Source organism: Dermacentor silvarum, chromosome 9, assembly GCF_013339745.2.
Source record: "Dermacentor silvarum isolate Dsil-2018 chromosome 9, BIME_Dsil_1.4, whole genome shotgun sequence".
Lineage (NCBI taxonomy): Eukaryota > Metazoa > Arthropoda > Arachnida > Ixodida > Ixodidae > Dermacentor > Dermacentor silvarum.
Window position 1 is genome coordinate 133,387,367 of NC_051162.1, and position 27,405 is coordinate 133,414,771.

At 44.0% G+C, this 27,405-nt stretch overlaps 1 protein-coding gene across 6 annotated transcripts in view; it reads right to left on the reverse strand.

Annotated features, from left to right (window-relative positions):
• LOC119464396 (ras guanyl-releasing protein 3-like) overlaps positions 1-18,895 on the reverse strand; it is a 125,260-nt gene extending 106,365 nt beyond the window's left edge. For 2 of the 6 annotated variants that reach the window (XM_049656258.1, XM_049656253.1), the window contains exon 1: positions 16,363-17,168. The gene's annotated coding sequence lies outside the window, so the exon portion shown is untranslated. Of the gene's footprint in view, positions 1-14,384; positions 14,407-16,362; positions 17,169-17,221; positions 17,424-18,787 lie in introns of those variants that run through there. The other 4 variants (XM_049656254.1, XM_049656255.1, XM_049656256.1 and 1 more) reach the window with 4 other exon arrangements.
• Positions 18,896-27,405: the final 8,510 nt, after the last annotated feature.

The window sequence follows — 27,405 nt, forward strand, 5'->3', positions numbered from 1 at the left end:
CTTGCGAATTCATTTCCTGTATTTTGTAGATATGTAAATAATCGTGTAGTATGATTAACTCCCTTTTACGTCCGCCTCCTCGATTCTGCTTCCCTATCTCGCATTGTTTTGTCTACCATATTTGTGTTCTATATACATTTTGTCTTGCGTATTGCGTTTTAAGTGCACCAGTACGAAGGCTTCATAGCTATTTCTGGGCACTATAATAAACGTTTGATTGATTTGATTATTATTATTATTATTTTAAGTCGTTGTCATTGTTTTGCTCCGAGCTTCACATTACTGTGTTATAACTTTTGACATTGTACGAGTCTTTTTCTCCGTAATATTGCGTCAATGTACCTTTCTTTTTGTGAATGATAGCTGTTCCTTCACGAAACTGTCCTCTTACTTTTAACGTGTGTGCTTCTTTTGTACTGTGCCTAAATCTCTCATTTCTGTTTGTACCTTTGTTTCCTGGTTTTTACTTACATATCCTTTCTGCTTTCCTTGAGTTAACTTTTTCCACCCCCACGCTAATATTCACACCTAAAGGTTCCTTCTGGGCACATTAAAGAATTGATTGATTGATTGATTGATTGATTGATTGATTTATTTATTTATTTATTTATTTATTTATTTATTTATTTATTTATTTATTTATTTATTGGTTGCGTATTGACTGATCAAGTGGAGTGTGAACCACACAGCACCATGGCTAAAAGATCAGATATCGTATTCCGGTGAACTGCAGTCGCTAGCATGTTCAAATAACAAAATGAACGTGTTGCATCGCAGGCTCGACGACCGAGGCATCGATATGTTTCCTCGCTTGCGTGAGTCTTCGATAGTAAAATCTGCCCACATTAAAAGCAGCTTTAGCACGAAAGCAAAACAATTGCACTGTTAAATCATCCTCCTGCATCGGAAAATGTCAAGAATCAGCAATGATGTCGCAAAATTGATCATCATCATCATCATCAGCCTATATTGAATGTCCACTGCAGGACGAAGGCCTCTCTCCCTGCGATCTCCAATTACCCCTGTCTTGCGCTAGCTGATTCCAACTTGCGCCTGCAAATTTCCTAACTTCATCATCCCATCCGGTTTTCTGCCGACCTCGACTGCGCTTCCCTTCTCTTGGTATCCATTCTGTAACCCTAATGATCCACCGGTTATCCATCCTACGCATTACATGGCCTGCCCAGCTCCATTTCTTCCGCTTAATGTCAACTAGAATATCGGCTATCCCCATTTGTTCTCTGATCCATACCGCTCACTTCCTGTCTCTTAACGTTACGCCTAACATTTTTCGTTCCATCGCTCTTTGTGCGGTCCTTAACTTGTTCTCGAGCTTCTTTGTTAACCTCCAAGTTTCTGCCCCATATGTTAGCACCGGTAGAATGCAACAATTGTACACTTTACTTTTCAACGACAGTGGTAAGCTCCCAGTCAGGATTTGGCAATGCCTGCCGGATGCAACTCCAAGCCATTTTTATTCTTCTGTAAATTTCTTTCTCGTGATCAGGGTCCCCTGTGAGTAATTGACCTAGATACAAGTACTCCTTTACAGACTCTAGAGCCTGACTGGCGATCCTGAATTCTTGTTCCCTTGCCAGGCTATTGAACATTATCTTTGTTTTCTGCATATTCATCTTCAACCCAATTCTTACACTTTCTCGATTGAGGTCCTCAATCATTTGCTGTAATTCATCTCCATTGTTGCTGAATAAGACAACGTCATCTTGTAAACCGAAGGTTGCTGAGATATTCGCCATTGATCCTCACTCCTAAGCCTTCCCAGTCTAAGAGCTTGAATTGATAGTTAGATGCAAATGACGGTGTCTGGCATTTGGAGTGTCGCCAACTCGAATGGGGCTGGCATGCCTTGCATGCACTGCTTGCCACTAGATGGAGCTGCTGACAGTGCTGGCATGCCGCAGGGTGGTGTAATCCTATGCCTAATCTAGATTGTAAGGAGTGGAAATTAAAATCCAATGCCACATGCCACTAATGTTGGATGTGAAAAAATAGTATGCTGGAGTGCGTTGACATTCGAACGACAAGTCACTCATGATCATCATCATCGCTTGCGTGCCTGTGGTGCGCCGCGCATCCAAAGTGGTCCAATCCAGCTCCAAAGCGATTTATGTGCGGCAGCGAGAGAGTGCAAACAATGGAGCGGCAACGTTTGAAAACGCTGCTGTACGCCATTGTGACGTGACGTGTATGAAAATATTTTCTTGTATCTGGCCCCACTGTGGCATCGTAGAAGTTCTCGAAAATTGCTAAGTTTAGTCTTTGGCTCTTTTAGTATACAACGTAGTCCATATTTTACCGATAAACAAAATTAATTGGGCCCGAGTCAAAATCAGTGACATCACGGCGAGCTGGTACGGGAACTTCAAGCCGGCACTGCCACCCGCCTTTCGTTCTTGTTGCGCCTTCGCTAACCTCATATATTCTCACGCTACTAGAGTGGCTGTTTTGGGCTTGCAGAAGGGCAATTTACTAATGCTCAAATTATTTCTCTCTTGAGTGTCCCTTCAACGTTCCTCTGTCGTGTCCCTCTCGCGTAAATTGTGGCGCCATGTTTTCCTCTATGTGTAGCACTGTGAGAAACTCTCCGTGACGGCGAGAGAGACCGTCAAGCAAGAGCGGCAACGCAAACAATAGCTCGTTGTCTCAGTCGTCGAAGGCGCGAACGCGAGCCGTTCCCCGGGGAGGGAGCGGGAAAAAGTAAAGACAAACACGGGGAGCGGAGAGCGCAAGCACTGTCAGCGTCGCCAGCAGCAGCTGTCACCGCCTGCTGACCCCGAAGCGCAGCTTGTGCGCGCGGCACGTTCGGCCTCCGTCGCGCTGGGGCGCAGATGTCAACGGAGTGGTATATACTACAACTGCATCACTCCGTACACAAAACAGCGCAAAAAACAACATGGCCGAGCCTAGCAGACGGCACAGCGCTGGTGTCGTCTGCTCGTTCCGCCTACACGTGTATTTCGTGCTGTTGTCAGTATGGCAGCCTAACAAACTATCCCAAGTCGACACCTTACTGAGCATCACTTCGCTCGGCACAGTAGCGTGCAGCATGGGTTAGGCAGAGGGCTGTTAGCAGCTGTGCTGCAAGCTATTGAGCCTCTAATTAGCTCTAACCATCTAGTCAGGTGTCGTCTGCTAATAAGGGGCCTCGGTTCGGTGTGCTGCCAGCGTGTAATACCATGCTGTTGTTAGCGGGCGTCGCGAGACAATAGCCAGAACGTAAACACTGCAACGGAGCGCAAGCGGCTTTTTGCGATGAAGTGGAACATTAATTGGGATGCTGGAACACAAGTCCACGTGTTCGGAGTGACGAGGCAGAATGAGACTGAGTTCGGGCCGCTAGCATCCGGCAGGTGGCGGATGTCACAAACAAGGTTCTAGAGGCGACATTGGGACAGTCTGGGCATGTAACGAGAAGCGACAACATAGCGAGAAGGCAGTGAACATGCAACGTGGTGACAGAAGGGAAGGGTTGTCGATCGGAGGTGGTGTGACAAAACAACAGCGAGGCGAAACCTCAAGTCACGAACCATGGCCATGCATATATGTATAGATGGTAGTACAAAGCACGGAAAGGTGCCATCTATATAGGACGGTGACCTCGAAGGAGAACATCTTCGACCGAAATCTGTATGGCTGAGTGAAATTTATCTAGTCAGGGTCGCAAGGGAGAACCGAGACGTTTCGATGTTTATTCGGACTTTTTCTTCAGTATTGATATGATATAAGGAGATGTTGACGCATAAATAAGGCACCGGCTAATTCTTAGCCTCTTCAATGTGTCTAACCTACAACATACAGTATTCAAGATTACATGCCAAACAACCTTCTCATACAAGCACCAGAACATAAAAATATAGTTGTCAAGCAACGTTTTCACACTAACACTACAACGTAAAAAAAAAAATAATAATAATAATAATAATAATAATAATAATAATAATAATAATAATAATAATAATAATAATAATAATAATAATAATAATAATACGTGGTACATACAATATACAAGTTAAGTAACTCCACGACACTGTAGAAGAAAGTCTCAAAAATACCAATAATACTGTCACCTAACCATACAGTCTGTAATCGAATGAAATACAGTCTCTAATGTCAGACAGTCTCTAGTCAGCAGGTGGTGCATACATCGTGTAAATGCACTATCACATAAAGTCAGAACAGAATAATCAACATAACATAATCCACAAACACATACATATCGGGTGTTCAAAATTAAGCTTTACGGAAATTTTTTAAATCGCCTGTGGCAGGTAGCTTAATTCTTATCGTTGAGCTGGGTTATTCGAAGAGGCCGACATTAGTATATAGCACGAGAAATCGAAACACATATTCAACTAATTAACAAAAATTGACTAATTAAATTATAACTTACTTACTTTACGACACATACTGCAATTTACGAATTCTAGCCGGCGAGTTTGCAAGACGCATCCACTTGAAATTAATTTCCAGGATGACACCAGTTTAGAGATATTGTTTCCCAAAGTGTGGAACGAAATACATGGACGTTCCAGTTACTTTTGTGCTTCAATGTCGAAAACAGCATTTTGGTAAAAAAAGCAAGTGGGATACAACAGTGCATTGTTACGGCGAGTTTGACGGCGCGTATCTCCAAACTGCTGTAATTCTGGAAATAAATTAATTCCAAGTGGCATATGCCTGACAAGCTCACCGGCTATAATTCGTAAATTGCAATATGTGTCGTAAAGTAATTAATTGAGAAGTTAATTAGTGAAGTTTGTTAATTAGTTGAATAGTGTTTTGATTTCTCGTACTACTAATATCCGCCTCTTCGGATAAGCCAGCTCAACGATAAGAATTATGCTACCTGCCACAGACGATTTTTTAAAATTCCGTAAAGCTTAATTTTGAACACCCGGTAAATACAGCGACGTTGAAATAAATGGAACACTATAAGCGTTAATAACGGTCAAGGATGCCGCTGTCTCCAAGAAAAGCTTTTAATGCTTTTAAAGCGCTCTTCTGCAAGGCCGTTATTGACAAAGGGTCCAAAAGTTTTCTTAAACTGAAAGGTATGCGGTCTAATGTCATAAGAGTTTATTTAGGTCGGTGTCTTGGTGTGTCGTGATGTGGGCAATCTAGAAGGAAGTGATGTAAATCTTCATCTACAAATCCACAATCACATTCGGGGGTTTCCACACGGCCAATTCTATGTAAGAAATGTTTTGTGTGGGCAGTGCTCAGCCTTAATCGATGAATAAGGGTTTCCCTATTTTTGCCTAATGAAAATTAAATTTTGAATTCAATAAGCGGATCGATATGGTACAAATAAGAGCTTTAAGAATTCTGGTCACACCACGTATTCCTACACATTTTGAAAGACGTTGCCTTTATAATGCAGAGTAATTCATTTTTGGATCATCATAAGGGTGCTGCTTTGTCCTAAGACTAGCACCCTTAACTTTAAGGAATAAAATCGAATGGTCAGTGGGAATAACAAATGAAGCTTTCTTTTTCTTGCCACGTTTCGTGGCAAATAAAGATAACGACACGAACACTGCATGAAATAAACTTCCATAGTTTGTCACTGTTGCACTCTCGTGTGCAGATATATCGGTACGCAAACGCACCACAGCTAACACCCATAACACACCACACCACACGGCAATGGGAGGCAGCGCTGTCCAGCTCCGACTCGACGGACCAGCTCAACCTGGTCAATCGAGCGAGAAGGGAAGCTAAAGCCGCTGGACTCCTGGACTGAGGGGACCACCCACTGCAGAGCGGAGGAGCTACCTACGCTCGCGTGCTCTTTTTATTAAAGTGTATTCTCTCTCTCCCTCTCGGTACGCATCAGATGATTAGGACTGATTTCAACTGCGGCTTTAATCATCGCAGGTGTAGTCTGAGCTCTCTGTTGTGTACAGATATTTCGGTATAAAGCAGATGGTCAGGAGTAAGTTTTCAACTGCGGCTTCTATCACCGCAGATGTAGTCTGAGCTCGCTGTCGTGTACAGCATTCTTCTTAATCCCTTTTACAACCTCTAGGACAATATACAAACCCAGGGTCCAGAAATATTTGCTGTGTATCCCCTGTTTCCTTCCCCACTTGCAGGTTAGCCAGACCTACCTCTGGTTATACTGCCCACCTTTTAGTACATCGTATGTCTCTCATGCACTCTCTCTCCCCTCTCCTCCAACAGTATATGGTTGGAGTTTAACCACGAAAGTGGCTATGATGTCATGTACTGTCGAACCATTCTGACAGACTATGAAATCTGACGATTGCCAGTACAAAAAAAAAACGCTAAAAAATTATATTAAACTATCATAGAGTTTCCTGCAATTACTAGAGGGAACTCGTTCAGCCACCATGGAAATGATGGTTAGTGTACATGGACTTGTCTGATCTTCGTGCTTGTGGCTTCAGACGTTCTTGTGGCTTCGTTTATTACGCTTTATCTGGGCCTAAATTGGCCGAACTTTCAAATCAGTTTATACTTGTTTTTTTTATACATAAGCTAATAAGACTCTACAGGCACGCATAATCGCTGCTAACTGCAGTGGTTCCGCTTGTTCATGCGTCCATGGCATAATGGTTTCAATATAGGGCTTCTGTGTGAGGGATCCTGTGCCCGAATCCTGCCATCGGACAATTTTATTAATATTTATTGAATTATTTCTAACGCAATACTATCTTAAAAATGAACACTCTGCAAAGTGGTGAAGCCATTTAAAGCCAGAAGGAGGAAGTTTAGGCAAATCCATGCACTACCCATCCTGGCTGAACTGCGCTGCTCGCAGCTCCCCCAAAGTGCGTGCACTGCCTTTATTCAACAATGCGCCGTAGACATTTTCAGGTCACATTCGCTTCTCCGCTTTACACAGCCTTACTTACAGGAAGCGCCCAGCACCTAAGATAGGGTAATCACGCGCTTAAGTTCACGTGCAAAAAGTTATGACACACACCTTGAAACATCCACAGTGCTTTACGCCCGCAAGTGCGAGCCAATTTTTGACAGAACGGAGATTGTGCACAAGTCAAACTAAAGAACAAGTTAACTAATCGAAGCGTGTGCCAATATTGTTGCCGTTCATGACGCATGTAACAGCGCATCGTCGACAGTTCTGAGCGAAAAAAACATCAGCCTAACTGGTCACAATCGATGGCGTCGTTAGGGCCAGCAACCTGCCGTTGAGCATGCGATGTTTCTCAACGCATAAACAGTCGATAGTTTGCGCTTAGTGTCCTATGTCTGCATATGCTTCAATGCGTTCTTTGTGTGTATTTTCGCATTTTCTAGATATGATGACGTATCATTCTAGATATGATGAACCTGATAATTCAAAATTCTGATTTAAGCACTGTAAACTTAACGCAATGTCCATAGTGGCACTTTTGATACGTTAAAACAAGTTTTCAGTTGTAGACAGTTTAGCAAGCCAATTGCTAAGCTAATGAATTACCACACTAATAAAATATTACTAAATTTTAATTTCCTTGAACCAGTATTTTACAAATGTACTCTCCATATAACAGTTATTTTAATGCTCTTTAATCTGGAATGTTGATTGACCAACGTGGGGTTAAGCAACTAGCACGCTGTCCGATCTTCGCGCTAGGTCAAGATTATTGTTTGGGGACAAGATAAGCCCAAAAGGGTGAAAGAATTTCGGAGTGTACTTTACACGTCTAAGCTGATTTATTATTATTATTATTATTATTATTATTATTATTATTATTATTATTATTATTATTATTATTATTATTATTATTATTATTATTATTATTATTATTATTATTATTATTTTAATACACCAGGTATTGAGTGGAACACACTTAGATATTCTCATTACAATCATTACACAGAGAAGAAATGCAGCCTGTTGTCGGACTTTCTGTTCCCTTCAACAGCATAACTTAATCGCCAATTCCTGTGGCAACGACTTAGATCTTTGCATCTCGAATGCTCAGGTTTTAGATGTCTCTCGTTCCGAAGTTTTCCTTGTGCGTACCGATAAGTTTCATCCGCTACTAAAGATAACTGCCTCTGTGTCAGCACTGAGGCAGAGCTCCTCCAGTGGCGTAAATGAACCCCCACGCTTTGCTTTCAAGCGTGGTGATTACCTTGGTTTATCTAATTCCTTGTCCACCACCGACTGGTCACTGGTTACCGACAAAAGCAATGTTAATGACCAAATAGATCAGTTTACAGAGCTTGTTTTGAGCAGTATGCGCAAATACATTCCCCAGTACAGGCCTAGACGCTCTAGATATCCCCACTGGTTTTCGTCTGAACTCATAATTGCCCTAAAGCATAAAGATCGCGCACACCGAAAATCCAGATTTCTGTCGCCTAATGAGTACAGAGAAGAATTCCGCTTTTTTCGAGCTCTCTGTAAACGTCTCTAAAAGCGGGATCAAGATTCATATATGGCATTCTTGGAAAATAGCGCCTCCGACCGGCCGGCGGAATTTTGGAAGTATATCCGTAAGGCGCTCCAATAAACATGGAGAGGGTTTTCGCTTACTTGACTCTAGAGGGGCAGAAGTCCAAGCAGTCGCGGATTGTTTTGCAGCCCATTTCTCTTCCTTATATAAAGATGCAGGTTTCAACGCTGGTGTCAGTCAGCAGCACACGACGGTTCCTACATCTAGTGCGCTGTTGTTTGATGAAGAGCTTTTCCACGAATGCCTTAAGCGCTTGAAGCCTTCCCTATAGTGCGGACCTGATGGCATCCCCTCCGCAATTCTAAAAGCTTACGGCAATATATTTGCTCCAGTATTGACATCTATATTTAATAACTTTTTGACTACTTCCACTTTCTCTCACATGTGGAAAACTGCTCGTGTTTTTCCTGTATTTAAGCCCGTATGCAAATCAGATGCCTCGAATTATCGCCCAATTTCTCTTCTCTGTGCTACGTCCAAGATTTTTGAGCTTGCTCTTCACAACATATTGTCTTTTACTGTGAATAACTCGCTCATTCCGAATCAGCATGGATTTCTCACCAGCCGCTCCACTATCACAAATCTCGCAAGTTTCATGACACAGATCTCCACGCCGGTACTTCAAAGGGGGCAAGTTGACACCATTTACTGTGATCTCAGCAAGGCTTTTGATGTAGTCAGCCACTCGCTGCTTCTGATCAAGCTTACGCACTTGGATGTTGACTCGTCAGTTGTGAACCTCTTGCGCAGTTATCTTCTTGATATAACGTGTTTTGTTAACGTCAATGGCCAAACTTCTTCTTCTTACATGGCAACTAGCGGCGTCCCTCAAGGGTCAGTTTAAGACCACTCCTTTTTTAATTTTTATTAATGACGTTCTTCCTGTTTTTCGAAACTCTTCTTTCCTTCTATATGCCGATGACATCGAGATTTTAAAGAAAATTCACACTGTTGATGACTGTCGCGCCCTGCAGTCTGACCTATTTTCCTTTTCTAAATGGTGCAAGGATAATAACCTTACCTTGAATGCTGCTAAGACCAAAGTCATGACTTTCACACGCAAAACAGCAAGTATTTCTTTTTCTTATTCTGTAGATTCTGTGCCGTTGTGTAAGGTCTGCGAGACCAATAATCTTGGTGTAGTTTTTGATGCAACCTTACACTTCTCGACTCACGCTAAACGTGTTGCAATGCGGGGTATGCGCTCTCTTGGTTCTGTATGCAGACTATCGAGAGAATTCAAGTCTCCTACACCGTTCCGCAAATTATACACAACCATCTGTCTTCCTCAACTCGAATACGCGTCGGTCGTCTGGAATGGCTCTTCAAGATCCAACAGTGATATTATAGATCGTGTCCAGAAAAAGTTTCTAAGTACATATTATCCCCGCTTTGCTAACACGGACTCTGGGCCCTGCTCCAGCACTGTTGGATTATTGCCATTGCCCTTACTTCGCTGCCGACGTAATCGCGCTGACCTGCTTATCCTTTTCAAACTCCTTCACGGTATCCTCATGTGCCGCGAACTCCTCAGTTGTATCACGTTTCGTATTCCGCGCAAGATCACCAGAGAACACAGATCTTTCCATGTTGCTGCCTGTCACCACTCAACCGTCCGTAGAATACAGAGCCTTTATAACGCCCACTTTCATGACCTTGATATTTTTCACAACTCTGTCTTCGTTCTGCTCTGAGCTTTCCGTTGTTATGTCTTAGTTTCACATATTGTTCAACTTCCCTTCTCCTCCTTTTTATTATGTATGCATTTTGCGCCTTCGGTTACATGTATGTGCACTTTTCTTTTCAAGATTGTTATTTTTTATTCATTGTTTTTTTTTTTTTTACTGATACTCCCCTGCTGTATTTCTTTTTCTATGTATACGTGCGCCAGCACCTAGACCTCACGGTTGTTCCTGGGCACGATAAATAAATGATTGATTATTATTATTATTATTATTATAATAATTCAATTCACACTGTTGATGACTGTCGCATCCTGCAGTCTGACCTGCTTTCTTTTTCTAAATGGTGCACAGATAATAACCTCGCCTTGAATGCTGCTAAGACCAAAGTCATGACTTTCACCCGCAAAACAGCAAACATCTCTTTTTCTTATTCAGTAGATTCTGTACCATTGTGTAAGGTCCGTGAGATCAATGATCTTGGTGTACTTTTTGATACAACCTTACACTTTTCAGCTCACACTAAACGCGTCGCAATGCGGGGCATGCGCACTCTTGGCTCTGTTTGCAGACTGTCGAGAGAATTCAATTCCCCTACACCGTTCCGCAAGTTGTACACAACAATCTGTCTTCCTCAACTCGAATACGCGTCGGTCGTCTGGAATGGCATTTCTAGATCCAACAGTGACATTATAGATCGGGTCCAGAAAAAGTTTCTAAGCATATATCATCACCGCTTTGCTAACACGGACTCTGGGCCCTGCTCTAGCACTGTTGGATTATTGCCATTGCCCTTACTTCGCTGCCGACGTAATCGTGCTGACCTGCTTTTCCTTTTCAAACTCCTTCACGGTATCCTCATGTGCCCCGAACTCCTTAGTTGTATCACATTTCGTATTCCGCGCAAGATCACCAGAGAACACAGACCTTTCCATGTTGCTGCCTGCCACCACCAACACTCAACTGTCCATAGAATACAGAGCCTTTATAACGCCCACTTTCATGACTTTGATATTTTTCACAACTCTCTGTCTTCGTTCTGCTCTGAGCTTTCCGTTGTTGTGTCTTAGTTTCACATATTGTTCAACTTCCCTTCTCCTCCTTTTTATTATGTGTGCATTTTGTGCCTTCGGTTACATGTATGTGCACTTTTCTTTTCAAGATTGATATTTTTTATTCATTGTTTTTTTTTACTGATACTCCCCTGGTGTATTTCTTTTTCTATGTATACGTGCGCCAGCACCTAGACCTCACGGTTGCTCCTGGGCACGATAAATAAATGATTGATTGATTGATTGATTATTATTATTATTATTATTATTATTATTATTATTATTATTATTATTATTATTATATTATTATTATTATTATTATTATTATTATTATTATCACCATCATCATCATCATTATTTGGTAAGTATACACATATACACAAGGACGCGAAGGAAATAGGGAGGGAGCCAGTTGACAACTGCCACCGAGAGGGGCACAACGCTTGCCTACTCTTTCAGGAGGAGGGAATAGAGGAAATGAAAATAGGAGGAAAGAAAAGAGGAAATAAAGAACTGATTTAGCGTCCCGATTAAGGTAACCGCCACCCTAAAACAGGATACCTGTGACGGCTCCGCACTGCGCGCTGCCAGAGAGGTGCCGCGTTTCCTTAAGGCATCGCGTGACTCAAATGAGCAGAGGAGAAAGGTGCGACAGCTTGAACCGTCCGAAGGTCTCACGTACTTTGCGCCGATTGATTATAGGCGATAATCGCAGGCACGATAGGCGCCACTCGGCAACCACAGGCAGTCACGCGATAGCCTCGTTCTTCAGTAGCTTCAGACGCGGACAAGTCAACTGCTTCTCTGCATTATTCGTCGAATACCCCGAAATTTCGCAGTTTCACAGCTGCAGTTTAGAATTCTGGCATCTCAGGTGTGCTTCTCGCATTATATTGGGGCATCAGATTTTAGCGGTCTAGCTGTTTTATTAATCTTATATGACAAAGTGTAATTTCCTTCTAAATATATGAATTAGGTAGCCTATATAGATGGCTACAAATTTCGAACAGAAATGCATTCTTACGTAGTTGTATTTTGTTTATATAAGTATACGGTGGCTACCTACGTGAAGTGAAAAATTGCCACCCACCTGTTTGTAGCACGAAGCTAGAAAGAAATCCTCATAGTTGAAAAAGAATTGGTGCTGCTTTGGGGATCGTACACGGGTCTAATACCTTTATTGGGCAGTCGCTCTGCTAACCACCAGGCTAGCAGATTGCAGAGTGAGGTTACATTAACCGCCAAGTCGAAGCGCATGGGACACTGAATAAAGCAAGTCAGTCAGGCGGAAATTCGCAAGATAGAGTGAGTTTCACGAAAGGGAAAATTGTCATCCGCGTCACAGTAGCATCTGTCTAACAACGAAAGCCTTTGATGTTTTGCGGCCCATAGTGAAGAAACCGGTTATTTGCGGAGAAACTGTGCATAACGGTTGACAAAACGTTGTCTAAGGAGTTGTCTAACGAGAAAATTTTCTCCAATGGTAAAGTTTTGAGGCCGCGTACGTACAATTTTGTGCATCGCAAACTAAGCTAACTTGCGTTGGCTTACTCGTATATATTGTTCTCTCTGCATGTGTTTTGTGCACACTGGAGCGTTCAGACCCCAACCCGCAACCAACTACCCCACATGAGAAGGTTTCAGGCGTTCAAATGATTTCATTCGCACATGGTACGTGGTTTGCACCACGTGCACATCTGCGTGCATCCTGACCCAGTTCATACAAGAAAGTGTGCCCACCATCAAGAAAGGGTGCTCGTTTGCAGATAAGTAAAGGTAACTATTTTAAACGAGGATTGGCACAGAGCTGGAAGCTTACGTCTGTTATCAAGTAAAGTGTGGTAAATGTCAGTTTCCTGTCTGAAGACTATCTGAAGGAGGTTTAGGCACGAATAAAATATCCCTTTGTTATCAGAGGCAAACATATTATAGCGGCTAACGCATACACATTCGCAACAATAAACGCAGCCTTTTCAAGAACACCCTCCGACGTTCAGTAATCATCTATACACTGCGGTCGCCGTCATACTTAACCCTATCACGCGTTAAGCGCATTTTTGCTTCTAGTGCGGAGGGCACTGGAGATTTCTGGTCGGGGGTGCCTTGAATATTGCTGACTCAGTGTGTCTTCCTTCCAAAGCATACAAGTTTGTTCCTTACAGCCCTTGTTTGTTAAAGTTAAGCCGTTATAGATACACCTTCACCACTCAGGTTAAGTCTGATGGCGGCTGCACGCCTCATGTACAACGCAGTGGCTCGGATCGAAAGGGCATATGTTAACATTATTTTCACTTGAGCATATTCTGTGCAGTGACACTGTCGACGATCGTCCAATTTTCCAAACATTCGCACAGGTTTAAAGGTATCTAAACTGATAGCTGACGTGCACAAATTAATGACGTAGGAAGTCGCGAGTAAATGTCAACACCTAGTCACTCTGTACAGATGTGTGAAATACGAGTTTTTCAATCGGCAGTTTCGTCTATTTGGCCCCTTAAAAGCCGCCGTTAGGCTGAAAGTGCAGTCATAAACATGCAGTGACTGAGAAGTGATATTTTTCGGTGCTAAATAAATGTGCGGCCATCAATCACCTTGTCGTGGATAGGTGTTCAGAGACCTCTTAAAAATACAGCATCTAGCATTTCTCCACCAATTGAGAAGAGGTTTATTGACAGTGTCCGTCAAGGACTCTACGAGTTCAAGGAACGGCGAGGCAGCGTGGGCACCGTGTCCAAAGGCACCAGCGACAAGCAGCGCGAGCAGAGCGGGCCGAGCGTTGGCGATGCCGAAGGTGCGTCTTCTTCTTCTTCACAGAACCATTAAATATTTCACAAGGTCGTAACGCGAAGTTGCCGAACTTGTGCACAGTGAAACACTTCTGCACGACTTACTATTGCAGAGTGACCCTAAACATTGCATATCAGTCGTGTAACTACGCTGTCTTTCCATATTTACACCACACGTATAACGGTGGCGGTGCCTTTCCTGCGTCAGTCAGACATTGCCTATGTGCAAAAAGCTCAGACCGTGACTCCACCAAAGTGCGACGAAGCTGCCTTCCATTGCGTCGCAGGTAAGTGATATTGGCACAGCCGTACGCGAAGATACCGTGAAATCATTGACGTCAGACTGACGACATCAGCGCCCCCGCGATCAAAAGAAAATGAATGATATATTAAGCTGGTTTCGAACCTTACATTTCTGGAATGCAGCAACCGTCTACCTTGCGACGATCGGAGTCTTCTTGAGCCAGAAAAGAAGCAAAAGGAAGGACAGGTTCCAGCACTCGCTGCTCGTGACGTTATAGTGACATTTGGACAGCGAACAGTTTAGCGGCAAACATGAAACACATTCATTCCAAAGGAACCAAACATTCAACCTAGTAAGGTCTAAAAACTTTTTCTGGACAATAGCGGTCCAAACACGCGGAAATATTTTGAAGTCCGTGAAGTCATCCCTACTGGCGCTGAGCTTCCGGCGCGAAATTCAAGGGGGAATTTTGCCTTTAAGTTGTTCCGCTAATAACGAACATTTCCCGCTAAACAAGCGCTAAACAGAGTCCTGAAAAAAATGCTTCACCGGTATAAGCTAGCCTACTTATGATATTTAGTGTCTACTAAGGAACCTTCGAAGAAACTTCAATTTCGTCTTCATTCTCTCTCTTAAAAGTCAACATCTAGTGCCCGGCGTCCAATCAGCGCGCCTCGATCCCGCCCCCATTTAACGCTGTTATTAATGTCTAAACAACTTTCTGCCAAACAAGTACCGACGAAGTTACGGAGAAACAAAATACCAGGATGAACTGGCGTACTGTTCTCTAGCGCCTCAGTCTGAGTTGCTACTGTGACGAAAGCAAGCCCCCTTGTCAAATACTTTTTCCCCTACCTTCTAGTTCGACCACTGTTGACCATTTTTATTTAGTGTTTCAAGGTCAAGTTTAAATATACACTAGAGGGAAGAATTACCATGAGCTGTTGTAGTAAATCAACGTTCTATAAAACTAAAGAAGCCACCCTATCTTTCTATTCCCTATTTTCCTTTTCTCAGAGTAGGGTAGCGAACCAGACGCATTTCTAGTCAACAACCCTGACTTATATTTCTCTTTCCTCCTCCTCCTCCTTAACGTGAGAGAAGGCTTGGTAAGCCAGAAGAGTTGCTAAAACGAAAGATATGTGGCCGCGAGCGAGCTGTAACGCTATGAACTTTCACGGCATCTGCTCGAGCACAGTTAATTTTTTATCGGCAACGATGGACTACATTGTACTCTGAAGGTGACAAATATTCACCTCATCAAGTTTCAACAACTTCTTCTACGAGACAACTGCCCGACTGTGACAAAGTGCTTTTAAATTCATGACGTCACACTGACGTATGCCGGCGCTGTGGTTCCGGCGCCAAATTCAAGAAACGGAAGTCTGGCTTTAGTTCTCCCTCATAATAATCAATCTTTCCAACCGGGAAATTAACGACCTTAAAGTTTTGAAGGGGCACTTTGTCAGTATAAACTGATTTACTATTTCTATTTATGCTTGTAAGTCATTTCCTGCAGCCGAATATCATTGATAGGAGGCTGATTGCGAGAAACCGCTCGGTGAGGCAGAGCATCTGCGTCTGCCCTGCTTACACACGTGTCCAGAGTAAAGAGATAATCGGCATCGTGCGTCGCAGCGACTCATTTTCTCGCAGTAGTGCACATAGAACGTGACGTCATGACAATGCATATAGCGCTGTTGCCAGTGGTTTTCTTGGGGGATGGATGACAATTACTTTTTTTTTTCTCGTTTCATAATAACTTTCTCTACATTGCGGATTTCTGCACAGCTTTGCCCGCACACAAAAAAAAAAAAATGAACCTCACACATCAGGCAAGACCTCACAGTGGCACACTCACATGCGGCTGAAAGCACACTAAGAGGGAGAGAGAAGTAACTCTAATTCAAACGGATCATCAGCCTACTATTTCAAAAAATAATAATGATAAACAAACGGTCTGAAACAATATCTTGCGATTAAATCCTAGTCCCCGCGCCCTCAGCGCACGTAACTGGAGCTCACTGAAGTAAGCGAAAACCCTCGGAGACGTACACGCCACCGCGGGAGCGATCGCATGAGCGAGCGTCCAATATATAAACGGTAGCTTATCACCTTTAGAGCAAGCACCTGCATACTACTCACGTCGCTGTCACGCAGTGCGGCTCCCTTCTTCCGCCTCAGCCACTTAGACAAACACACAACTGAAGCTCCCAGAATCCAGGCGCGTTCTCCGAACACACCACCACGCGCAGGCGAACGACCCCGGGCACACACACACACGCGCACAAAAAGAAAAAAATGAAATTCTCAGTGCACAATGAGGCCGTGGCCTATCACCAATCCGCAGTTTACCTACGGCTTCTCGCAGAGCGCAGCCGAGCCGCGCGCTGGAAACGGTGCGGCGAGTCGGCGACGCGCACTCAACATATGGCGATATCGGGCGCGAGGGAGCACCGCAGCTGTTGTTGCTCTTGCGTCCGCAGAATGTCTCCGGCAGGCGACGACGCCGTGGTTGTTCGATGAAGTCGCTCACCCCTCGCAGCGTCAAAAAGCGTCGCCTGGCCGCGCACTTCGCCGCTGAAAGGGATCACGGTGCGTCGGCGCCGCCGCCACTGTTGCATTCACCGCGTCAACAACTCCACGGCTGCTGACGCTCGCAGGAGTCCAACCGGCCTCTCTCGGTGTTCGCCTGTTATTTCTTACGTATCGGAGACTTGAGAGGGCCAAGCGCCGTTTTCACTGGGTGGATCTTCGCCCAGCTGAGAAGTTATACCATTCCGTGGCAACTTAGCACCGTGACAATTGACCTAAAGTTAAACAGCCGAAAATGACCGTGTCGCCTAGCATAAAACGTAGAAGGTACGGCTAAATTATGCAATAAGAAGCATTAATATTTTTTTGTCCTTGCTCATCGCCGTGTGTAGATGGCGCATGCATCTGCAAGCTTCCGCTAAATTAGTCATGGAAGTTTTGTTTAATGACGCGCAGTTTCGCCACTTACGTTTTTTTATGAACGAGCTTCAATTTTTAGCGCCTTGGCGCACCGGTGTCGGGTCCTGGACTGCTCACAACACTGCCACATAGCCGCCGTTTTGTTTCTTTCCTGCGTGCCACGACGTCTCCCTATACTGCTCTCGCCCGCAGCCTAGGAAGGGCCCGCCGGGCTCGCATCATCTGTGCGCGTTTCGACCGGGAATCCCATCGGAGACTTCTCAGTTAACGGCGATCGGCGCCACTGAGATGGCGCGCGCGTCGCAAATCGGCCATTGCACGTCGCGCTTTTTTTTTTTTTTTTTTTTATGGGAATCGCCGCCGTAATGACGGGGGTCCTTGCCAATTTGTGCCTCGCGAACGAGGTCGCAGAACGGAGGAACTGATAATGACCGACGGGAAATTGGCCGCTGTTGTCCGGTGCTGGCGAGTAAGCCAGTGGGGGGACTAAGCGGGCTATACGTCGGGGATTGCCCTACAACACGCGTTGCACTGCATAAGCTCGCATGTATATGATACTCGTGCAGTTCGAGCGCGCAGTGCGGACATCGTCGGCTAGGATGAGCGGCTCGTTTCCTATAGTGTGCGAATCGTTGTCATTAGCACCCGACTGGAAAGAAAGTTGGCGACGATCACACAGAGTCAAGTATAAAGCAGTGGAGGAAAGCGCGAGATTGAACGTCTGAATGTCGCGGACATGGCAGTTAATGTTCTAGAGTGGAAACTGGGATGGTGTGGGCCACATAACGCAGGGTACATAGAGCTGTAAATCGCTAAGCGGGCAGTGAAAATCTATGCCAAAGGAGACATCAAGCGACACCGGCTTAAGAAAAGGACCACTGTGGAGGATCTCCAAATCGCGCGGCTTAGGGAGGGATACGCGTAAACTATATAGTAGGGAACGGCTTAAAGCAGCAATGCAATACAGCAAATCCCGCACAGGCACGGCTGCTGGTGCAAGCAAAAACATGAAAAATGTATTATACAAGGAATATGTTCTTCAGTGTGTTGACAAGGGAAAAAAGCGTCTCCAGCAAGCTATCTGGGGCGCGATGCCCGATTTGCCATGTCAGTAAGTCATGCTCGAAAGCACTTCGCTTGAAATCAACATCTTCCCTTCCCACTTCCTTTCAGCGCATGTTTCCCCATCGCGGCGCTATTAGGCGACATATCGATGTGGTATGTGACGGAAACCAAGCCGTGGCCAAGTTGGCCACTTCGATGCTCAAATCACTGCGCGAACACTCGTGATGCGGCTGTCATCATTACACGTCCCCGAGCGTCGCCGAAACGCTCAACACTCGCGGGCGAAAGCCCTCTGTGTTCAACGCTGTGTTTCCTTCTCCTTATAGATTTAAGCCTCGCAGGCGGGGATGAGAACCCGGCTGACGACAACCGGTCGAGACGGGAGCAGAGCCCGGGGCTTCCCAGACGCCGTCTTGTGTCGATACCCCGTGCCAAAGGCGGCGCTCTCCGCTAAACGCCGGATCGCTAGGATATAGCACCCGAGTCGAGGACCAGCCGCGACCGGCGACTTCGCACCGTACACGGCAATGCGAGAGAACGGGCAGCTCACCTGAACGCATGGTCGTCGTCGTGTTGAAAGGAGAAAAAAAAAACCTCCGCGACGTCTTTTTGTGCAGCCCGCGAGCGCAGAGCAGTTGGCTCGGTGGTGATGATGGCCGCCGTCGCACGTCGCGAAATCCGGGAATGGAGGAGAGGAGGTTAAGGCGAGGGCGAGAACCCGCGGCTCGGGCCCGGGGAGAACGAGGGGGCAGGAAGCCGGCGCTTTGTCGCCATGGCAACCGAGCTCGCCTTCTCACTCTCCGACAGTTGGCTCTCTCTCTCAACTCTCGGAGAGGCCCGGCCGGCCCGGCGGCTGGCTCGGGCGCGTCGTTTTACTTTGCTGTCGTGCGTGGACGTGCGTGTCAGTGCGCAAGCACCACGCAATGCATTTGACGAAACACCTTGTGCTCGCATAAGAACACGTTCTTGTCCGCTGTATACAGACGCAAGAAGCGGCGCGGGCCACGTAGAATAACCCGACACCTGCTAACCTAGCCTGTCGACGGGCGCTAACTTGAATTGCGAGACTGCAAAAGTGACCTCTAAACGCGCACATTTTGCAAACTCGGGGCAGGTCCCTTAGGTTGCCGAAGGGCAGATCTGCACAGCAGTTCAGCGCTTGCATTTCTGCACCTGAAAGCCATCGTGCATATTCATAGCGGGAACCATATCTCTGACTGACCGGCCGACCGACCGACCGGCCATGCAAAGCCGCACGAATGCTTCTTTTTGTCATTGGATGGTGGTGTCAGGCAGATTTTCTCCTTTAATATCAACGTTATCCGCCACAATCAAGGGTGGCGCTCTAGGATGGGTCTACATGCAAGTCAAGTCGTTCGATACAATGATCATCGAATGTGCTTGTCACTTTAGTTGTAGCCCGGTTCTTTGTAGACCACATTTTCTCCTAATGAGCACCCTGCCAAAGACTTACCAATGCTTCATTGGAAGTCTGCTCGTTATCACTGCCTCATATATATCTGCGTTCACTGCGCACCAATGGAACATTTATTGTCGTTTCTACGGTTTCTACATTGAGATGAAACTTCACTCAGTGCATGATAAGCCGGGCAAGATAAAAAGCTCAAGTGGATCACAACTTCGATTGTTTCGATAACGGTCGAACTGAGCTTTTTGAAAAGATGTTCTGGAACTGCTTAATTGGAAAAAAGCATACCGATCGAGCTAACAGTGACCGCTATCATGACCGTCAACGTGCGCTTGCACTGAACTACAGCTATAGTTATCAATTGCGCTATAGCCTGATGGCAAAATAAGAAAATAGTTCACTTAACTGGTTTTGGCACGTAAAACCCCAGAAAGAAGAAGAAGAATACAATACAGTTTAATTTCCATAAAAAATATGGAGGCTGCAGGTAAAAGCTGCCGCTAAGAGCATCTTGACAGGAGCCCACAGCCCCCTCAGTCGAATACACTCGGCGATATAAGCATGTGCGAGACACTCTTCTAAGTGTGAACGAAAAGAAAAGGAACCGAGAGGCCCGATTGGAACACATCAGCCAGATCGTATGAAACGAACAGAAAAAGAAAGAACTTAACAAAATGTGTAGTTTGACACAAAAGCTCACGTGCATCAAAATAAGTAAACATAACGTGGCAATTCGGTGTTAGTCAAATGTAAATTAGGTATTTACATGGATAAAAATAAATTCTAAGGTTTCGTTGAGTAGTTGTTGAAATATCAATTCCAGTTCTACCGTGTCAATTCAAAAGTGTAGGCCGTGTATTTGACAATTTTCCTTTTGAGCAATTCGTTTTTGCAGTTACCACCTTCCAAATTACTTAATGTCGAGTGGCTCAAATTATAAAACCGAATGTTTCAAAGCCGCAAGCACTTGCTTCGGAGAGGTCACCTTTTATGCGTTGCTCGCTATCATATGCTGTTATCAGCTTTCATTCTCATTGATAGCGAAGTGTCAATTCCTCAACGGTTGCTTTTGGCAAGTAGACAACTGTAAAACATAACGCACTGTCTATCTTCGCGTCCACAAAAACAAAGATCAGACGGCAGGTGAGCTTTTGCTATCCTCGCATATAAAAAATAAAATAAAATAAAATAAACAGTCCATTACGTCAGCCGAGTATTCATTACATTTAATGCAATATAACTTAACGCCAGAACGGAGAGCTACACAAACAAGGAGCTGTGTCCCATTTTTTTTTCCCCCGTCGTCTGTTCAGTGCAATTCTAAAGTGTGAACAAGCGAATCAGAACTTTCCATTGTTCTGGTGTGGTAAACTTCCTATGTGTTATTCCTTGCGTGGGAAAATCTTACAGGGTGCCTTCTAAGTATGTCCAAAGTATGTACTAAGCATGTACTGAGTCCAAAGTTATTTTGTTCAAAGCTAGTTTGTTCAAAAGGGGAAGAAGTGTTCTTTTCAAACAGTCCTTGTTCTCTAACAAAAGAACAATGTAACCACTAACCAAATAATTGATCGAAATGTAATGCTTTGGCGTTCACGCAATCTTGCGGACGCTTCTTCACGTAGTCAAAGGTGGCGCGCAGATAGTCTGCGTCAAATTCATGCCAGGCTTTGGTCAAGGCAGACCCAGACCTGGGTATGGTTGCAAAGGTACAAGCGACAATGCTATAACACATTTTCGCCCTATCGGTTTCAGCATGTGACCGCCAACGTTTCACGTCACAAAAAGAATAAAGCTCGTGAACTTATACTTATGCGCGCGTTAAAGAACTCTAGGTGGTCATAATTAATCCGGAGCCGCCCAGTACCGCGTCTCACTAAGCTCCAGTGTTGCTTTAGGAATTTAAAGACCGTGAATCAACCAAATCAACTGCGCCAGCGCCCAGACGCTTGCCGTACAGAGCGAAGCTGGAAATTTGATACCGTGCGTTGAACCAGGAACCTGCAATGTGACGTCACGCCTTTGACAACAGCTCCTGAACGAGCTGAGGAGCCTCCTCTGCGCACACATTCTGTCATCGCTTAACTCGAGGGTGCAGTAAATCCTGCTAGGTGGGCCTTCAGGCTGAAATGACAAGCAACCCGGTTGAAGAAGGGTAGAATAGTCAAAGAGCCACGATAAGCCTATAGATCAACATGTCCGACGACAAAAGTATCATCAGTAGGAAACGAGAGTTAGTGGTTGTTATAATCAGCCGAGCGCGCTTGGAGGTCATGCTTATGCTAGCAGAGCTGCCAGCCACGTGCGCTCTCTTCCTTTCTGTCATCTTCCCGCCCCTTCTCCTCCCCTCAAACACACTACTGACCGATGTTCGGATGTCAGCCACACGATAAAGGCACTTAACGGTGCGATATGCAGGCTCCTTTTCTCTGTCAACCTATCTCTCTCTGTAATCAGCCCCTTGACGCTATGCAGGAATTCAGTTATCTATATGCCAAGTAGCCACCGGGGTGACTCGGGTCGCAATGAAATCTCCAGACGATTTAATTTACGTCATAACTAGCAGCATACCGATATTATTTTTAATGTATAATAAGTGCATTCTAGTGGTTCCAACGTATGCGGGTGAAGCTAGGAGGATAGCAATTAATAGAACGAACTTTTGAAAAATCTGGGGACCGAACAACGAGCGACTGAACGAATTTATAGGCGTAACGTTGACAGACAGGAAGACGGCGATGTGGATTAGAGAACAAACGGGGTTAGCCGATTTTCAAGTTGACATGAAGAGGCAGAAATGGCGCTCGGCAGGCCATGCAATGCGAGAGCGGATAACCGGTGCTCTATTAAAGTTACAGAGTGGGTACCAGGAGAAGGGAAGCGCAGTCGAATACGGCAGGGAACTAGGTTTTGTGACGAACTTAGCAAGTTTGCAGACAGTCAGCTGACGCAAAACAGGGATAATTGGAGATCGCTGGGAGAAGTCTAGCTTCATCCTGCAGAGGACATAAATAGGTAGTTGGTGGCGGTGATCATGAAAACACGCACTTGTGTTTCCGCCTGGGTTGAAGAGCATAACAAATGAAGGTCATTGACCTTCATTTGTTGTGACCTTCGTCAACCTTCATTTTCTCAGGTGACCACTTGAAAAATCGGTTGTTATTTTATGACGATTCTTTATGCTTCATAGTTCTCGCCCATTGTCGACTTGCACGCATTCAGCCCCATCGGAATGCAGCTGGTGCGACCGGGTCTCGAACGTGCGATCTTGCTTAAAGCAAAAATCGTCACAATCCGCCGCGGTAGCGCAGTGGCTATGCATTTCACTGCTAAGCTCAAGGTCACGTGTTTGGTCCCGGCCGTGACGGTCGCATTTCGATAGGGATGAAATGCAAGAACACCCGGGAAAATTGGTTCGGGGTCTTACACTATGGCGTGTCTCATAATCAGAACGGTGTTTTCACACGTAAAACTCAAGAATTTAATTATTGAATTTACCGTAAACACGACGGACACAAGAAGGTGACAGAATGAACCCTACACTCTCGACTGGTCTATTTTGGGAAAAGAAGGCAGAAATACATGTATATATACAAAGGAGCATGCAACGACTTTATTGTAGTCTGTTATCAATTTCACATGCAACATTAGGATTTCTAGCTGAATAGATTCTCGGCAGTGAACCAACAGATCGACGGGTCGCTGACACATACAATACTGCGTTTCTTACTGTGATACGCTTCGAGAATGAAGGAATGAATGAAAAACTTTATTCATCCCTCTTGCAAGGGAAGAGGGCAATTGGATAGAGGATTGGGGGAGGAACTTCTTAAAGCAGGCCTCCTCTAGCATCTCAGCGCACTCCGGATGGCCTCCTGAAGGTCGGGCCGCGAGCGTCGCAAGGCAGCCTCCCACTGCTCCTCACTAGATATGAATTATTTGAGGAAAGAAGGAAGGGGTTGCTTAAGGCACGTGGTGTGGTTTAAGTCTGGGAGAGAGAACATTACCAGTGTTTCTGCTTCTACCCAATGTTTCATGACAAACAGCAGCATTTTGAACACAGGACAAAAAAAAAGAGAGGCACGTGATAAAGCGCTAACAACCAAATGCTTTATTTACTGTGGTCATATCCGTTTTCATTTTAACTTGAAAAATGGCTACTAAACGTGAGCAGTTTTCTTACGTCTCATGACTTTAGTAGGCTGCAATTCAGCCTAGAAAACAACCTATAATTTCTTCACTTCAATGCGCAATCGGCACGAGACAAAGATGATATATGTGCGTTTCTTGCTAGCTTCACTTTTTTTTTTTTTTTTTTTTGACGTAGTGATAGTGACTGACACATGGTATAGGAATGAGCATAAAGTTCTGCGCTTGCCAGATTACAAATCATTTTACTAAGTCGTAATAAAATGGGAGGAAGAGTTATGAACTAGTAAAAAATAAAATAAATTGCAAAATACCAGACAGTTGTTCACTGACAACCAATAACTATGAAACGCTTTCTGTTACAAGCAACTCCTCTGCGTTTGCTGTACTGTACAGACCTCCAAGTGGCAGCGCAGCCGATTTTCTTTTCTTTGTAGGAACTTTTCTGAGTTTTGTGAACCATCATGCTTATATTCATCTGTTTAGCGGCAATTACAATATAAATCTTCTTGACAATTCCTCTGTCTTCTCACAGTTTTGCCAAATTTCAGAAGCGAATGTTCTTTTCCAATAACATTAAGCAGCCAACACGTTGCCAAGGTAACGTCTCAACGCTGCTTGATGCTTTTATAAGAAACATTAGTAAATACTGCCTATTGTTCGGTGTGAGAGAGATAGATATAAATGACCACTTACCTATATATCTGTTTACTAACAAACTGACGCCCGAACCTCAACTTTCAGAAGAAGCGCGTTTCATTTTCAGGAACAATAATTAGGGGACACTGTCCACGTTTCTCAGTGAGTTGCAATAACGTGATTTGGAGGACCGTTTACAAAAACTAAAATCCCGAAAAAGCGTACGACTTATTTTTTTCAGTCCTTTAAAACTAAGTGCGATGAGTGTTTCCTGCTTGTGACAAGAGTGCGACCTCCGAAAGCCGTAGCTAACAAGAAAATGCCTAATTAAAAATCTGCTTTACAACCGTTTCATCCTAATTAAAAGTTTGGGAGAGCAACAAAAATTTTAAAGATGAAGAAATAAAGCAAATAACCTAAAACTGAGTGCGAACAGAAGGCATATGTTCAATTTGGTCAACAGTAATGGCACTAATAGGCATTATTATGGCACGAAATCCTACTTTACAAATTACGTAAATATGGTTTCCGCGACACTATATGGGATTTCTTTCAGAGTTACCTTAAAGGTCGTCAACAAACGGTAACTATTAATAACATTACTTCTTCCCTTCAATCCATACAAACAGGTGTGCCACAAGGTTCTGTATTAGGTCCGTTGTTGTACCTGCTATACATAAACGACTTACCCCAAGTACTGACCACCGCCGAAATGCTCATGTATGCTGACGACACCGCCCTAATTATTACCGGTGATAACATTTCTGATATAGAAGAAAAAATGAATACAGAACTAGTCAAACTTGCTGATTGGTTTGCTGCTAACAAGCTTACCATAAATCCCAATAAAACAAAATATATGGTATTCCACTCCCGAACTAAAACTACTCCACATAATGATATGCTATTACGTATTAATAATTGCCCTATCGAACGTACTGACTCTTTCTCTTACCTTGGTGTCCTTCTAGATAGCTGCTTAAATTGGCAGCTTCAGATAGATGCTGTCTGTTCTAAATTAGCCTCAAGTTGTTATGCCCTCGTGCAAGCCCGTGAATATTTTGACGCTTCAGTACTCCGCATTTTGTACTTTACTCTAGTGAACTGCCACCTTTTGTACTGTGTAGAATCCTGGGGTTTGACATATAATTCCTACCTTGAACAAGTAAGACGTTTGCAAAAACGAGCTATACGTACTATAACTTTCTCGCGATACTATGAACCAAGCAAACCCCTGTTCTCTATGCTAAAAATCTTGCCTTTTGATTTTGTACGAGAATTAAGATTAGCCACATGTATTAACAATGTTATAAGACACAACGAGCCATTCCCCATTTCGTTACTCTTTACGCCACTACGCCACACCAGGAACCAAACTTTTGGTAACCTAAATATTCCGCCAATAAAAAACGCCTATGGCAAACGACTGCTACAGTACGCTGGTGCGAAAGTCTGGAATGGTATTCCGCACTATATAAAGAACTCGCAGAACTTGCTGAGAGCAATGAAAAATTACTACTTTGAAGTACTTCTCTCTGCTTCCTAAACTGATATATATTTAAGTTCTATTTTTGTTAGACCATGTATACTCACTTTATCAAAGGTTTTCATGTGTTTATTACGAAGTGATGTAATTTTCCTGTTCTCGTTGTTAACCTGTCGAATAGATTAATGCTAATACCAACACTACATGTTCTTATTAGCAAATCTATGTACTATTATTACTCAGATATTTTTGTGTATTTTGCGAAGTGTTGTATTTTCTTATATTTTTTGTTAACTAAATTGGCTACACTTATACCAAATTGTATGACAGTTTCTTATATGTATATTTCTAAATGGGCCCCGTACTAGCCATTGGCTAAGGGACCATACAGATTGTGTGTATCTTGTATAAATGAAAAGTATATGTGTGTAATAAAGAAAGAAAGAAAGAAAGAAAGAATAGATATTGTTTGGAAACGAATAAATAACTTATACTTCATATTCATCAGCGGTCAGCGATAGATGAAGTAACACTTACTGATGAATCAGCGTGCGGATCAGATCTGGCGACCGCTTTTAATGACATCATCGTAAATACTGCAGAAATCAGTCAGTCAAATGCGTATCCTAATTGTATGGGACTGAATGCCAGAATATGGGCATTTCTCGTTCCTACTGTGAGTAGTGAAATCGAAAATGCGCTCCATTAACAGCGGAAGAGCAAACGCTACGATGTCGATGGCCTACAAGTACAAAAGGCCAAATACGTGTCAGACTTAATTGCAACTCTAACCCCCCCCTCTCGGAGCACTTTTTTTTTTCATTCACAAATTCTCCAGTTTGCTTGCATAAAACCAGAAAGGTCAGGACTAAAGGCGCTAGCATGCGCCTGACTCAGGCCCTGCAGCCCCTATACAATCTGCGCTCCAGCGAAGCAATCAGGACAGCGTAATAATAAGGAGTAAATGAAAAAGGAAGTGGAGGGGAGGGGGAGGATTTGAACAAGGAATTCAGAGGCAAGTTCGAGAAAAAAAGTTATACACTGCAAGCTAAGAAAAACAAGCGCAACGATGTGCAACCATGAAAACAGTACAAGCAACACAGTTTGGGCGAATAATAAAGAAAACGTCATTAACCATATTTGTCGTACTGCTATTTCAGTTCCTAACGTCGCGATGTGCAACAGTACGCAATCGGCAACAAACATAATAATCAGCTAACAAAAACACATCACACATAAATACACATCATAAATACCATATTTTGTTACCAGCGTCTTTACAAGGAAACTTCAAAAAGCAAAATGTGTTATAAGATTTAAATGCGGAGACAAAAATAATGTTTCCAATTACAGGCCGATATCTACCCTTCCAATCTCTTTCTAATTGCATAGAAATACTGATACATAATCGTATGACCAACCTTGCTAATAAACATAATGTAAGCGCACATTCCCAGCATGGCTTTAC